Genomic DNA, 17,081 nt, shown 5'->3' with positions numbered 1-17,081 from the left:
GGTGCTGCTGCTGAAGATAAAATTGAAGATTTACTGGAGGGTCACTTTAGTCCTTAGTTTTGTGATGAGTATACTGTAGAAAGCTACTGTATATGGTAAAGGCCACAACACGCCATGCATCAAGCGAATATGTTCAGCGATGCATCAAAATGAATAGAACCTGTACTTTTGATAAGTATCTTTCATACCCCAGGTGACACAACAGGGCGACACTGGAGCAATGTAAAGTAAATAGCTGAATCCTATTTTTTAAATTTTTTTGCGATTTCTTTATGCAATCAGAGAACAGCTTCAATGCACATGGTCCACCAGGTTGAAGCAGTATCCAGAATGACTGAGGAAAAAATAATACGTGCCATGGAAAAATACCCAGAGCTTTATGACCAAGATTATCTACTTTGAGTTATTACCCCAGGTGCTGGAATTCACCCAAAGATTTTTTTTGCAGTATTTCATGCAAAAATCCCGGATGTGTCATTTTTGACATCTACAGAGTAACAGCAGTATCAATAACATTTGTGTTTTTGTAGGACATACAATGTGTTTTTAGATAAGCTGCAGTCTGTTTGACAAGTCAACTCTAAACGTGGAAATTCAAGGTGTGTCCCAACATCAATAATAATTGCCATTATTGTTGCAGTTAACATACTCTCAAGTGTATTTTGGCTTTGCTGTGCTGTAAATTGCAAGTTTGATCAATTTTAATACCGTTAAACCGAATTAGAAACACAAGACTTCCATTGGACTGTAATAAGATTGATGGGGGTAAGTGTTTTTTTTGTCATTGTATATGAGTTAGCTGTTTAACTGAATCTGAACAATTTAGCCTGAGCAGTGAGCATACAGTATGGTACATGGTTCTGTATTTGAAAACACAAGATTGAACATTCTTTGTAACTCGTTATTTGAACTGTAGTAGTGTGCATAGACAAAGTCTGTTTTGGAAGCCTAGGACTGAAGCTCAGTTGGCTGTAGTTACAGTAGAACACTTCGTGAGAATTGTGTCAGGTGCGATCAAATGCGTGTGTTTGTCTATATATAATTTTAAACCAAACACAAAAATCAGTGACACCTTCAAGAAAAGCGGGTCATTATTAGTATATAAGGTGCGTCCTGAGTGTACTGTAGCTCAACATAATGCTTGTAAAAGGTGAAAATAAAATAAATAAATAAACAAATGTGCAGTATGTCTGATGCCCTGGACATTCTGGGTCATATTGCAAATGGTAGCTGGTCACTTAAGAGCTCCTTCAGAGTGAAGGGTTTGGTGCAGTGAAGTGCTGCTGTCCGAGAGGGGATTTGGTAATTATTTGCAACAATTGAGAGTGAGTTAGGCATTTAATATTTTCTGTGAGAGGAAATGTTCTATAGGAGTTTTCCTGTCTTGGATGTTGAGTCAGTTCAACTACATACATGTATTGTGGTAGATTCTGATCAGATTTCCTTTGGGAAGTAACATACGTTTTACTTCTAACTATAGCTTTAGCGAACACTACTACAGGTATTTTGATGAGAAATGTTATATTGTAAATAACATCTTGGTTTGCTCTACATTTTTTCATTGGTAACCCTGTATAATACTTCTGCATTACAATAAGTCTGTTACCTCTGTCTGCATGAAAGGGTGTTTCCCTAACTGTAGCAGGTGCCAGTAGCCTTTCTTTAAATCAGCGAGACTAGAGTATGATTCAAATAGGAGCTTTCTGTGACAATCCAGTTCATTTGAGTTTATATATAATCTGTCTGTATGCTTCTGTCCAAGAGGTGCATCATGCTGACACACACAAACACACACATATAGACTAAGCATCAAAAGAAACTTATCACTATTATAACACATTTATTTTTGAAAAAAAAATAAGATATATAAACGATGGACATTGACTAAATGTTTTTGGTTTCTTTTTAATCACTTGATCATTCATCCTTGACCATGACACACCTGAGTGACTATGACTGAAGCATATGCACTTAATCACCTAATTAGTGAGGCAGGTGATTGGACAGATATTGAGTGATTTCAGCTGTTGAATTGCAAACTTGAATAAAAGCAATAGAGAAAATCACAGAAAATAAAACAATATGCCATGTCTTTCAAGAGAACAGCGCCTTCGTGCAATCGGTATGTTGGAGGCTGGACTAGGGCAGTGTGCAGTGGCTCACCGTCTTGGGTGCTCATGGTATAACCAGACACACTCTGTCAGTGCCTGGCCACGAACTGGGAGACCAAGAGTCACAACACCTGCCCAAGATCGACAGATCATTTTGTCAGATCAAAATAATCTCTTGCACCTGCGCTTGTTGGCATGATTACTCACTGTTTGTTACGCTGTTGTTTTGCATTTCTTGCTGCCTGTCAATTTTATATATTTCTCAACCCTGGTAATTTTTATTGAATTATTTCACAAGCCAGGTAAAGAACAAATTAAATTATATTGTAGCTGGTATGTACTGTACTTAACACATTATACTATAGTGCTCTTATATTAAACATTGTCACTGAAGTTTATGTTGGGAATTTCTAATTTTGTACAACAATAAACTGGTGAAATAATTGCAAATTAGGCAGAAAACATAATGTATAGTAATAGTGAGTAATTTTACTAAACTAAAAAAAAAAAAAAACTTGGTTGTTCATAATAGTAGCCAAATGAACATAATCCTAAAAATATTATTGAACTTCCTCACAGGGAGCTTTGAGCTGTTTTTGATAGTGTACAGTGCCTAGAGTAAGTATTCACCACCCTTGCACATTTTCAGATTGCAACCTGAAATCTTGATGCATTTAAATGGGATTTTTTTTTCTTTGATTTTACACAGCCTACTCAACACTTTCAATGTGTGAAAAAAATTGGGGGGGGGGGGGGGGGGGGGGAATCAATTAAAAATTAAAACCTGACAAGTCTTCATTAGATAAGTATTCACCCCCTTTGCTAAGACACTCCTAAATAAGCTCAGGTGTAACCAATTGCCTTCAGAATTCACACAATACGTTAAATGGAGTCCATCTGTGTGCAATAAAAGTGGTTCACATGATTTCAGATTAAATACACCTGTCTCTGTAAGGTCCCACAGTTGGGTAGTGCATTCAAAGCAAAGAGACTACCATGAAGACCAAGGAGCTTTCAAAACAACTCAGAGATAAAGTTGTGGAAAGGCACAGATCAGGGGAGGGGTGAAGATTTCAAAGGTATTGAATATCCCTTGGAGCACAGTCAAGTCGATCATTATCCCTTTGTAGTCCATTTATTCAGTGCTTGTCAGGCACATCAGGTCAAATTTATTTTCACATGTTCTGTTTATTTTACACGCACTGTTTAAAAGATTTTTTTTTTTTTCAGAGTATAAAACAGGTTTAAAATGCATTGCATGGCAAAACGACATCAGTACTGCATCTCCAGCCAAGCCCCACCCCTTGTTCGCTGTATTTTTCACATACCTCTTTATCAACGTTTATACTGATCAGCCCTCTCCTGATCAGTCGTTTTATCACTAAACTCCTCAATAATGTGATCAAAGTCATTCTTTTATTACTGTAACATCTCAAAAAGCTCTGCAAATGTCTGTGATATTCTTTGAGTGCTGGATGTGGAAGCAGCTATCTCTTTGTTTGTGTTCATCATTAGCTCTGTGGTACAGCTGCTAGCTCTATTGCTCACACGGTCCCCCTTTTTTTTCGGCTTCATTCGGCTCCTGTCAGTTTCACTCAGCCATTGAGTGGTTTTCTTGGATTTATTCTGGAGAAAAAACAGCTAGAGACCTGTGCTCTGAATATAGGACGGCAAAGAGTGAAGAAGAATCTGATTAGAGTAGGCCATCCTCCCAAACTGAGCAGCCGGGTAAGAATGGCAGTCAGAGAAGCCACCAAGAGCCCAATGACAACTCTGAAAGACCTAGAGTGTGCCATGGCTGAGACGGGCAAAACTGTCCATGTGTCAACAATAGCTGAGGTACTCCAAATCTGGCCTGTAGGGAAGAGTGGCAAGAAGGAAGCCATTTCTGAAAAAAGCCCACGTAAAATCCTGCTTGGAATTTGCAAAAAGGCATGTGGGAGACTGAAAAGACAGCACATCACCCAGGTAATACCATCCCTACTTTCAAGCACGGTGGTGGCAGCATCATGCTATGGAGATGCTTTTCAACCGAAGGGACTGGGAAGCTTGTCAGGGTAGAGGGCAAAATGGATAGAGCTAAATACAGGCAAATCATTGAGGAAAATCTGCTTCAGTCTGCAAAAGACCTAAGACTGGGACAGAGATTCACCTTTCAGCAGGACAACGACCCCAAGCACACAGCCAAAGCGACACTGGAGTGACTTGAAAACAAGAAAGTGAATGTCCTAGAGTCACCCAGTCAAAGCCTGGGTTTGAATCCTATTGAGAATCTGTGGCAAGACTTGAAGATTGCTGTCCACCAACGATCCCCATCCAGCTTGACAGAGCTTGAACAATTTTGCCAAGAAGAATGGGTGAATAATGCGTGATCCAGATGTGAAAACCTGGTAGAGTCTTACCCCAAAAGACTCGCAGCTGTAATTGCTGCTAAAGGTGGTTCAACCAAGTATTGACTCAGGGAGGGACGGAGGGCGGGGCGAATACTTATCTAACCAAGACCTTTCAGTTTTTTTTTTATTTTTCATTAACTGTTTCACAATAAAAATCCTCTTGCCTCTTCAGAAGTGTTGAGTAGGTTATGTAAATCAAAGGGAAAAAAAATCCAATTTTAAATTTAGGGTTGTAACACAAGAAACTATGAAAACATTCAAGGGGGGTGGATACTTTACTCATATAAATTGTAACTGAAGAGCAAAGTTGTGTGATTTGTTTGTTGATCTTAGGAAATGTTACAGGTACATTGGAAACATAATGAAGAATTTTAGCAGGTGCATTAGTTTCAGTAGTTGCTATCAGGGATGTGTACTGCCCAGTTTTTACATTTCATTAATTCTTTTTATAGCTGCACTCTTAAATTAGAACATGTCAGTTTCATTTTTGCATGTCAAAATGAATCCTGTCAGATTCCACATTCTTTAAGTAGACATTTTGGTTTGCCTAGGGATGAAAAGACAGGCTCAACTGGCTGTGGCTGATAGGCAGTGGGTTTGATTCTCCGTGCTGTTAAGCTGTTGACATGCTGTTCCTTGCCTGCCCAGCATCATTTGTTCCTCTAACTCGCATTGCTCCTCCTGTCCCCTCACATTTTTGCTGCAGTTACTGTACTGTACCTCATGAAGTTCTAAATAGTGTTTTAAACATGAAAATATGAGTATTGCCAGCTTTTAGCGTTCATTTTAGCTTGTAGTGTGTACAGTAATTCAGCTTCCCTGTATTTGTTTGCAATGTCTGGGGCAATTTGATTTCTGGATAATGAAGATCTGTAACACATTAAGATATTATTAACTTTGAAATATTTTCTAGTCTAAGTTCTGTCGTGGGTATCGCACGAGAAAAAATATTTTTGCTTCAGCAGTTTAACATATATTAGCTGCCATGCAGCTATTTATTGAGGTTTTATAGCTTGAGATTTCTTGAGTAAAGTTACACCATAGCTTTTACATATCTATGATTTTTTTTTTCTCTGCAGTGTTACACTGCCACATTGTTTTAATCAATATACAGACCATCTACTTTATATCCAGTGCATTTTTAATGTTTGTACATGATTATCCTCTTCACATATCAATTATTCACATTTTTTTCACTATTTATTTATCTTCATATCTACAAGCCTTTGGGGAAGCCTTTTTATCCCCCTATAAACTCTGGTTTCTAATTTTTCTTATTATGCTAGAGAGGGAGCCCTGCTGGGTACTGGAATGGAACACAACAATGGATGCTCCCTTTGTGCACTGTATCAGTCTACTGTATGTAGACTTGCAAACCAAGTACCGTGGGGGTTGGGTGTCTGGTATGGACGATTGGTAGATTCAACCTTTTGTTTAAAAACAGAATTCATTAAAATGAAAGGCCCAAGTGTTTCTGTAGCTGCTGTGCATCGTACAGTAGATCTTGCATGAGAGCTAATTCTCCTCTCAACAGAAGCCCCTGAAATGTGATTTACTGTAGATGTGCAGCTGATCTCCAGTGATGAGCTGGGTGGAAGAGCTTCAAATAAAAGCTCTCCACCAAATGAAACATGTGCTGCCACTGATGCTGACCTGTGAAAGAATGTCTTTATGTGCATGTTTGACAGCCTTGGCAGAAACCAGATATCCTATATGTGATTGTCTTATGTTACCAGGGAGCCGGGAAGCCTCCACCAACCTCAGGGTAAGATCATTGACGTGATGTGTTTGTGTGTTTACTTCTTCCTTTAGAGACACAGGCTTTAATAATTAAATGTAGGCAGGGAAGCCTGACAGTACTTTCAGTACTATTGCACTTTTTATTTCATTCTTATGTGAGGTAGGAAGCCTTGGTTTGCCAAGCCCCTTTAAGTTATTGTTTTGGGGTTTTTTTTGTATGTGGAATATTAAGGATTTCATTCTCCATGGTAAGTCTGTTCTCTCAGAATTGCAGCTTGAAATGCTTTCTTGTGTTGACAGGGTGGAGAGATTAATGAGGCATTTAATAGAAGGTTGCACAGAGAAAGGAGGTTAAACCACAGTTTTAAACACATTGTTAACTTAAATCTGGTCAGTGGATTTTGTAGTATCTGCTCAACAAAGGCACTACTGCCATGTGTTTTCTGTTTAGGTATGTTTGCAATAAAATGCATACAGAGTGGTTCATGCCAGTGATTTTATTTTGTCATTCAGTTTTTATCCATTTTAGAAAATTGTTTTGTAAGAATCCATAATGGTTATGTGATGCATGAATGGGGTTGACTGTGCTATAAATTATATACCTTATTAGTCTAGATTAACCCATCTAGAGAGATCATCAAATAATACACTAATGAGGCTAGGGTCACAAATAAGTTAATATTTGGCTGGGAAAAACAATCATTATGTATGTATGTTTAATTTCTTACAGATGTTTTAATCTATTCAAAATAAAATTGAAAAGTAATCCTCTTTAACACGCTCATTTTTTTATTTCCTAAAATGCTTTTTCCCCCCATTAAATGTTAGTTGAATTGCGCCTTAAGCCTGATTCTCTTCGTTTACCAGAAATTAACTTCAGAGTCCTATAAAGTATGCTAGAAACTACTGGTAAGGATAAACCGAAGCAAAGCAAAACACTAACAAAAAGCTATTTATTTCAAGGATCAGGTTTTTAATAAACAGTCCTGTATGTAATCATTATTTTCAGGAACACAAATAGAAGATAACAAAAGCATGGATTAGAACACACCCATCCATTGTTTGAGTTTAACAAGTATACCATCGACTTCAGTAGATCTCATTTTACTTCCATGTTTAATTACAAACCTAAACTTGTTTTCTGAAAACCTGCCTGACTGCTGGATTATACACAGACAATGATGGAAGTACAGTACTTTTTTTCTTTCTTTTTCTGTGTGTATTTATTTAAAGCTGCAAAAAATGTTTGCCAGCTTCTGAACTATTAAAATGACCAAGTAATAATCATGTGGCTTTATTGTTAAAAACAATTCTGTGTAAATACCAGATCGAATATCACTTATTCTTGAGCCTCTAAGCCTTTCAGAAAATGTCTTGTGGTCATGTACAAAGACAGATTTCCTCATTGAGATCAAAGCTACTTAACATGACTTTTCAAGTGCTATTGTTGAACATAAATGCCTTTAGCTGTTGTGCTTCCAACCCTTGTCATAGGAGTAGTGTTCTTTTGGCGTGGAACCTTGTTATTACAGACACAGCAATCTCTTAATTATGAGTGTATTGATTGTTTCCAGTCCTGTGGTCCCTTTTTAAAAATAAAGAACTTTAAAGTGCAGTACAAATTATAATTTCTTATCTCGGCTCATTCCCCATCCTGAAAGAGAGTTGTATACTAAACATGTTACTCCATGAAAACAAATTGCAGTGTTAACTTTCCACTTTCTAATTAATTTTGCATTGTATTGGTTATTGTGCAAACTTTAGGAGCCTATAGTGGTGAAACATGTGTACAAAATCTTACGATAATGCTTTTAATTGTTATTTTTGTCACTTGTGTCCAGCATCACAGTCATATTTTACTGTGCTTGTTAGTTTTGTCTCTGGGTGCTAGTGCACCCTACTGTATACACTATAGTTCAAGAGTGGAGGAATGTTGTCTTTTTACAGTACAGCACTTCATTTGATGTTGGACTGTGCTCTTGTTTGACAAGATGAATGTTCTGAACAGTGGTTCACCCCCCTCCCTTATCTTTTGAACTGTAAATGTATTCAAATTGCAAGGCCCTTGCTGTTACTATACTCGCCTGTGTCTCACCCCTTCAACCACACAATGTGATAAGAGTAACAGCAGCAGCAGCTTGGTATTGGTCTTGCCTCGGTGCAGTTTGTTAATGTTACTGATGTGTAAAATATGTGCATCTGTATGGTTATGCAAACCAGGGTAACCAGCCAGTGCTGTTTTATTTTCTGACTCAAATTGATCACAGTATTTCAATAGTCACGTAGAGGAAACTAAGCAGGGTTGGACCAAGGTGCAGGAGGCTCACATTTGTCAGCTGGTCAGTATATTTTACTGTACAAAACTTTATTGTGGTTAATATCTGTTAACGTTAATTTTCAAGAATGCGTGATCTAAGATAATGATTTACTATTCTGTGCATTTTCTACTAAGGCACTGGGTGGTGGGGGTACCAATAGTAAAACCTGACACCATTAATAGTCCTCAAGGCAGATAAGTGGTTAATACAATATTATACATTTTATTTAATACAATAAATAATTTTAATTAATTCTGTTATCCACACAGTTTGAGGGAAAGTTACTGTCCTTATCACACTTAGTATTGTATGCTTATCTACACATAATAAGAAATATGGTAATCATTCCGTGTGCTTTGAGCTAAAATTGAGCCCTGAATTTCCACAGTGTATTCTGATTTACATCAATATAACATTTTCAAGTGGTGTGCATGGTATTGGTCTCCTTTTGTAAAGTCTTACAATCTAATTAGTAATGTTTTTACTGGATTACACAACAATTAGTGTTTTCAAGGGCCTTATTAACTTTAGCCAGTAAATTGTATGCAACAAAAAGTCTTGAATCTACTGTGAGAATTCAAGTGTGGTGCTTCTTTTAGGAAGAACGTTGCAACACTTTCCTTAGCTTGGTGACTGTTTTGTGTAAAAGCAAATGCAGAAGTGGTGTTGGTGGTGACGTCGTGTCTGTAGTGTAACAGCTGACTGCTAACTCAACTCCACATGTTCCAGAGTTAAATGTGTGAAAATTACCCTCTATTACAGTAGGTAACTTTAGTCATCAACCTTACTGGAAAATCCAGGGTTTGTAACATATAGGCCTAAGTCATGCTGAGAAACTTTTAGTTTTGTGTTCTGGTGTCTTAACTGTTACTGTAGTTTGTTATGTCTGACTGGCTTACTTAAACCATAAAAATTTTAATTTATTGTTCCTCTCCTAAAGCAATGTTGGAAGAAACAGTACCCAGGAACTACAATGCTATTCTCTGGCCTTTTTTCTTTTTTTACAGTTATAAACAACAAAAAAGGAAGGACTGACAAGGGTACACTTACTATAGTTTACAACTACTTGAACAGTGTAGTATTTTTGTAAAAGGTGTGGTTCTCAAACAGGGGGGCCCAGAATGTATCGCGGAGGGGGGGGGTTGGAAGGTACAGGAAAAAATGTTTCTAGATGGTGCTGTGCGTCTGACTTGTGTCTTTTTAAGCTTGCTATTGTTGGACGAAGCCCACTGCCATCTGGTGATGGATATTATTTGCCTATGTGGTGTGCACATTAGTAAGCATTGGACACAATGGGGGGGGGGGGTGACCATTGCTGACCTTTTACCACATGTTAATTTGATGTTAATTTGGTATAATTTTCACGCTTGTTTCAATGGCTATTCACCAAAAATAATAAATTGATGTAAGACATTGGCATAAGAGGTTGGGAGCCCCTCTACCAGTTTCACTTGTGCTGAAATGGCCCTTTCTAGTTTCTGGATATTGACTGAACGCTTTGAGAGATTTGTTTTATAGTTGGAGTACATAATAATGATACCATAAAATTGACTGTTTTATGGACATAACTCGCACTGATTCATGAATTCACGCAACCTTCTAATTTGTCATTTTTTTTTACTATAACACATCCCTGTAACATGAGAATCCAATATGCACACAGTGTTGACTGTTATCTTTTGTTAGCTTTGACATTCTAGCGCAATGTGTCTTCATATTCAGTCATAAAACCTATCAAATGCAATCACTATTACAGCTAAAAGAACGTTTAGTATTCATACATTAACAATAAATGGAGTAAGTGTATACTTATAGTAATCGGGAGGAAAAGAGAAATGTACTTGTTATTGGTTGACCCACTTTAGATATCCTCGTTTTTCAGCTTTAGAGTTTAACTGCCATCTGATTCTTATTCTGTAATTGCATCTGGATAATAGCTAATTGTGTGCAGTAACATTTTATGAGAGAATGATGCCTATCCCTGCAGCCTAATTACAGATTGTCCTGTTTATCGTGTACCACCAATTCAGTGAATGTTCAACTGCCTCTATCTTTGCCAGTAGTTATTGTGGCTCCAGACAGGCAGTCATTGAAAAGTCTGAGGTAGTTTCTGACACTTTATAAAAGGCACACACATTTCAAACGTTTATTGGTTCCCAATGTGTGAATATCAATCCCTAAATATCCACTTCCTATGTTCTGGCCAATGTGACCCCACCTGAGATTGAGACGACTCGCATTCCATGCTTCCCATTGGAAACTTTCTGTGGTCAGGTGATGGTCCTGTTAACTAACTCAGGAAGGATTGAGTACTTCCATCAACTGCGTTGTGCCACTTAAAATCGACATCAAAACAAAAGGGACTCGAGAATCCTGTGCTAATTTTGAAGTAAGAGAATTTTTTTAAAGCCTTGAAATGAAACCAGTTTGACCAGCGGCAAACTTAACTTAAACGTAACCTATCAACAGCTGAGATCTAACCTTGCAGAGTTAGTGCTACAATAGTCACAGTATAACACCGTGTAACAATTTATTTTTTTTGGTTCCTGGGTAGTAAGTGTTATTTCCTAATTGCTTATGCCTCAAAAGTATAGAAAATGGCTGTTATTCCCCACAAACTTTGCTTTTGTGACCAGGACAATGATATTTTGAAATTTACCTATTTTCCAGAACATTCCAGATAGATTCAATGCTGAGTAAACTTGGAGTAACTTCTAGAACTTTCCAGTAATATAAATAGTAGTATAAATACAGGGGCCTTAAGCCCACCAGTTCAGTTTAGTTCCAGCTGCCTAAGTGAATACATATCTGCATTTTTCTGAGATGGCATCAAGAGGCTGCAAGCATCCGGCAGACGCATTTTGCTATGTCTGCGGCCAATTTATCAAAACAAGAGCGAAAAAGTACTCCGTGGAAGCATCTGCTAAGATATGTGAGGCCTACAAGGCATATTTCGGCATGCCTGTCGGGGATCAAGACAAACCCTGGGCACCCTCATTTCACCTGCAAAAAAACTCTGGAAGGTAAGATGGACAATTGTTGCTCGGAATTTTATGTTATAAAATTTGTTAAAATTTGTAAAATTGTAAAAGTTTTTAATTTTAAGATGTTTTACAATTTTCAATGTTATTGAAAAAATATATCCTATATGAAAAATGTTGCGAGAATCTCTTACACATTAGTCGTGGGTGAAATAAATGTATTTTTGTAGGATGGTACAGAGGGAAAAAGAGAGCCATGAAGTTCGCTATCCCAAGAATTTGGCGGGAACCCACTGACCACTCAAGCAACTGCTACTTCTGCATGGTGGACCCTTCCAAACGTCGGACTGGCAAGAATGCACCTGCTATCATGTATCCGGACCTTCCTTCATCCATCGCCCCGGTGCCACACTGCCATGAGCTCCCCGTACCCACTCCTCCGGAGACAGAGCAGCCGTCTTTAGAAGAGAGCAGCAAGTCAGAGAGCGAGGAAGACATTGTAGATCCAGATGACAATTTCAGAGGTGTAGCTGAGGAGAGAAACCCATACTACCCCAACCAAAAAGACCTCAACGACTTGATTAGAGATCTTGGTCTCACCAAGTCCAATGCCGAGCTTTTGACGTCTAGGCTCAAGCAGTGGAACTTGTTGGATGAAAGTGTGCAAGTCGCAGATCAGAGGAAGCGTCACCAACCTTTTTCCAGCTTCTTCACCCGTCAAGATGGGCTCTGCTTCTGCCACAATGTGACCAGTCTGTTCGAGGCAATCGGAATCGCCTGTAACCAGAATGAGTGGCGCCTCTTCATTGACAGCTCATCCAGGAGCCTCCAAGCCGTGCTGCTCCATAATGGTAACAAGTACCCGTCTCTTCCCCTGGCTCACTCGGTGCACCTCAAAGAGGATTACAACAGCATCAAGACCTTGCTGGACGCCTTGAAGTATGATGAGTACGGCTGGGAGGTCATAGGAGACTTCAAAATGGTGGCATTCCTGATGGGTCTCCAAGGCGGTTTTACCAAGTTTCCCTGCTATCTTTGCCTTTGGGACAGCAGGTTCACCAAGGCGCACTACCACAGGCGGGACTGGCCATAGCGGACCGAGTTCTCTGTGGGGAGGAACAACGTCAAGTGGGAGCCACTGGTGGACCCCCGGAAGGTGCTGATGCCACCACTGCACATCAAATTGGGCCTTATGAAACAATTTGTCAGAGCTCTAGATAAGGAGTCGGCAGCCTTCAAGTACCTTCAAGACTTCTTCCCTAAGCTGTCTGAGGCAAAGGTCAAAGTCGGTGTCTTCGTCGGACCACAGATAAAGAAGATCCTGGAGTGCAATGAATTCCCCAAGAAGCTCACTAGTAAGGAGAAAGCGGCTTGGAACAGCTTTGTCGCAGTGGTTGGAGGCTTCCTGGGCAATCACAAGGCCGAAAACTATGTGGAGCTGGTTGAGACTCTGGTGAAGAACTATGGTACAATGGGCTGTAGGATGTCCCTCAAAGTCCATATCCTTGATGCTCATCTTGATAAATTCAAGGAGAACATGGGAGCGTACTCGGAGGAGCAAGGCGAGCGCTTCCACCAGGATATACTGGACTTTGAACGCCGCTACCAAGGACAGTATAACGAGAACATGATGGGAGACTACATTTGGGGGCTGATTCGTGAAAGTGATTTACAGTATAATCGTAAATCCCGAAAAAATACTCACTTCTAAATCTTTAGTAGTTATTTTTGTATTACTTTAGTATAAATACATGTTAATTTGGATTCATATGTTGTTTTTTTCTGACTTTATGTGAACGAAGACACAAATTCGCCCGTTTTCTCATTGGAAATAGGTAAATTTCAAAATATCACTGTCCTGGTCACAAAAGCAAAGTTTGTGGGGAATAATAGCCATTTTCTGTACTTTTGAGGCATAAGCAATTAGGAAATAACACTTACTACCCAGGAACAAAAATTGTGTTACATAGTGTAATCTTCATTAATTACCAGTGGGTGGAGTCTACTGTATTGCAGCACTTTTGTAATTGTTTTTACGGCTTTAAATTAGCAGCTGCTGTACCAGAAACATTAATATGTAGATCACGATGTACTGTGCATCCTGCAGTACTGCAGCTACATGCATAATACATGTATTATTGAACATCTGCAGCCCTGTGTGCAATAACATTATCAGTATTTTTTTGATGCATACTGTAACACGTTTTTGAAGCAAAAGTTTACTTTCAGTATATAAAATTTGAATATTGAGTTTGTTCCAATTCTGCTTGCTATTGTATGTTTAGATGCCCTTCAATTAAATGCAGGCTTAATTACAGTGCATAGAGAACATTTCTTGAGGAGAGCACAGTACAGGAACTGGCATTCTCAGATCTATAAAATAGTGGTGACTGTCTATTCCAGAGATTTCTCATCTGTAATTTAGAAAAAAAGAAGAAAAAAAAGATGGAAATAGCATCCAACTGTCTCTGACTTGAAATGAAATGTCCTGTTTACGGTGGTGAAGCTTAATCTTACTCTTTGGAACATGACTACTGTGTAAGTATTAAAAGTGAAATATTAAAATTGCTTAATGCCTCTGTATTTTGGCTACTATGTAATTAATGCGATGTGTGTACTCCTGGGTGTTATTGAAGCAATGCATTTAAAAAAAAACAAACAAACAAAAAAAAACACAGTGAAATTTAATGTAGGGTATGGAAATATGTACTGTAGAACAGCCTCTGAAGACCTGCCCCTTTAGGAAAAATCTATCTGTTGAAATTCTGTTACTGCATAAAGTATTGATGGAAAGTTCTGTTCTACACTGGGGCAGAGGTTTTGTGGTTGCTTTTAGGTTCAACGCTTGATTCATTTTGAGTCATTCACTCAGTCACAGTGAGTGGGCAAATTAAGTGCGTGTACTTGGATTCCCTCCAAACCTCCTGAAGTTGCCTTTGCTGTTTCAGTAAGGCTATTAAAAGAGAATACAAACACTGTTCGAATTCTAGTATCTCCTGTTCTCTTCAGTCTTCATTTGGTATCCTATCAAGACAGGTGCAGGGGCAAGGAGCCCAGTGATACCAGTTTGCACGCAAAGGCCCATGTTCAAATCGCTGTGCGGTGTTTACATCTGCACTTTCAGCAGTCATCCCTGCTAAATTATACAGGAAAGAATGTTGCTGACAAGATTGCCATACGGCTGTGTTGTTGGATCGTGCTCATGAATAACCTGAACTGTCTCTTCTGAACCATCTGCTTGCCCCATAGCGTTGGGGTGCCGTGGTGCCTGTGAGTTGTCACCCTTCAGATGACACTGATAAAACCCATATACCACCCTTCTTTGTACATTTAAAAATGTTAATGAGCTCTTAGCCCCCCCATAAGAACCTCCAACTTGAACCCATTCATTGAAAGGATTTATGTGTAGCAGAAGGCCACTTGGAATAACTGAGTAAAAGTGTATGAGGTGAGATGTTTGGTCGTGGACATGAATGTACAGTACTGTGTGCCAAGCAGAGCATTGATTAAAGGCTACTAAAGTGTTTTTTATTTTATTTTATTTATTTTATTTTTTTTCTAGTTTATCAACAGTGGTGGCCCTGGGAATATTGTTTGTATTTTATTTCAGTGGAAATAATATTGCAGTAGGGGACAAAGGTAGAACAACTTGTCTGCATTTTGAGACTGCTGTCCTTGTAATTCTTCGGGCAGCAGAACTGCATTTTGGGAGAATGACGGTTGGGCTTCACTTGCAGGCACTTTGTTCTCAGTAACCATGGTCACAGCATCTCCCACAAAGTTTGAGACTACTTATTCTCGCTTTACTAATTGTGAGCAAGTCCGACATAAATGCCAGCAACCCTGGTTCTCTACTGAGTGCCTTTTAGAAGTATGTAATTGTGGAGCTGTGGTTTGAATGTTTAAGAAGCCGGTTATAACATGTGTGGACGTGGGAATAAGGAAGCTGCCATTCCTAAATGTAAATCTGTCAAGTTTATAGTTTTAGGATGATTTCAAATAGAATCCATTGGGTAGGTTTTTTTTTTTTTCTTACTGGTTTAACAAATTGCAAGTATTAAGGGGAAGAAATATTGCTTAGTATTTAAAGAACAAACTGTTTTGCTGTGATTTTTATATTTATTTACATTACATTTAACATTATTTTTTATGCATTTATTTACCTGTAGTATTGTAAGCATTTAATCAGACTGATCCTTATTGCAAAGTCGCAGTATTTCTCATAATGATTCAAGTTCTATAATGTTCTAATATATGCAGTGGAACTTCCTAGACCTTTAGAGAATATGGCTCATTCCTATACTAGTGGTCACTATTTAGACAGTATGGTTACTGGTGTTTGCTAACTTTCTTCCAGGGTCTGCTCTAATCATCCTGTTTGAAGACAGAAGAGCATCACGAGCAAACCTATGAACCGAGTATTTTCACAACTGGGACTATGACAGGCAGGTGGGTCATTGGTTTACATTTCTTTTTATATTAGTGTTGTACATAGAAATAAAAAAAATTAAAATTCTATTGGAATTCTTTAAATTGTGCATAGTGGGAAAAGAACTATGTAGCTTTTATCCCTTATCACCAAAAACACAATTTTATAAAATAATCACAAATAGAAAGGCTATTTTTTTTTTTTGTCTTATGTTTTCAAAACCCAAGCCTCCATGGTTTTCTTTGTGGTTCATTTGCATCCTCATTTGCTCTGGTATGATTGCAATTGCTGCTGGCTGTCTTTTGTTTGCTTCTTATGACCATTCATCTGGAAATGTTGAACCAATGCTACCAGCTCACTGCTCAGGCCCTGAAAGTTCTCAGAGCAAACAATGAACAAAAAATAGGCCACAAAAATTAGTGCAAACCAGAGCCTAGTGTTGTTTAGAGCTGATTGGGTAAAGTACAGAATACAGTATGTGGGGACACATTAATGCTGGCCAATCCGCACATGTTGCACAGATCATTTTTAATGTATGGAATACTGAAATACCATATGTAGACCTCCTCTTTTTAACCAAAAACATACTGCATATTTTGAACTTTTTGCTAGCACTGGAATACAGTACCACTTTTAGAATCACTCCATAAAAGCAGATTTGTAGGTGTTTTGATTAGTGTTTTTGAAAGCTTTTACATTTTTAAGAAACCAAACAGCAAATGTAAACCTAAAGTAAAGTTTGCTTCCTAAACACATACAAGGCTATAGTCGAATTGTAAGATGCAGTGCCTTAAACTTTTTTAATTAATTAATGTATTTTTATATGGCTTTTGCCCGACAAACCTATGTTCAATATAAGCTTCATAAGGGTTTCTTACTCGCTATACAAATATCTATTTTTTCATATAATTGTTTTGCTTCATTTACATTCATTAAAGATCTGGAAGTCAACATTTAAAAACATTTTCATGGTTACATTGTAAATAAGTAGTAAGCTTTGACAAGCTGTGTAAAGGATCAAAAGTGTCCTAGCAACCAAAACTAGAAGTGATGGAGGGCCAGATTTAGTTGTCCATTGTTTTGCCTGTGCTGGTCAGTGTTGGAGTACA

General features: G+C 38.3%; 1 protein-coding gene across 3 annotated transcripts in view; it reads left to right on the top strand.

Annotated features, from left to right (window-relative positions):
- LOC121302080 (semaphorin-4D-like) overlaps positions 1 to 17,081 on the top strand; it is a 54,047-nt gene that overhangs the window by 4,368 nt on the left and 32,598 nt on the right. For 2 of the 3 annotated variants that reach the window (XM_041231913.1, XM_041231896.1), the window contains exons 1-2: positions 13,993 to 14,081; positions 15,901 to 15,992. The gene's annotated coding sequence lies outside the window, so the exon portion shown is untranslated. Of the gene's footprint in view, positions 1 to 13,992; positions 14,082 to 15,900; positions 15,993 to 17,081 lie in introns of those variants that run through there. The other variant, XM_041231905.1, reaches the window with a different exon arrangement.

This window comes from Polyodon spathula, chromosome 2, assembly GCF_017654505.1.
Source record: "Polyodon spathula isolate WHYD16114869_AA chromosome 2, ASM1765450v1, whole genome shotgun sequence".
In the NCBI taxonomy this organism is placed as follows: domain Eukaryota; kingdom Metazoa; phylum Chordata; class Actinopteri; order Acipenseriformes; family Polyodontidae; genus Polyodon; species Polyodon spathula.
The sequence above is the reverse complement of the archived record's forward strand: the minus strand, read 5'-3'. Positions and strand labels throughout refer to the sequence as shown.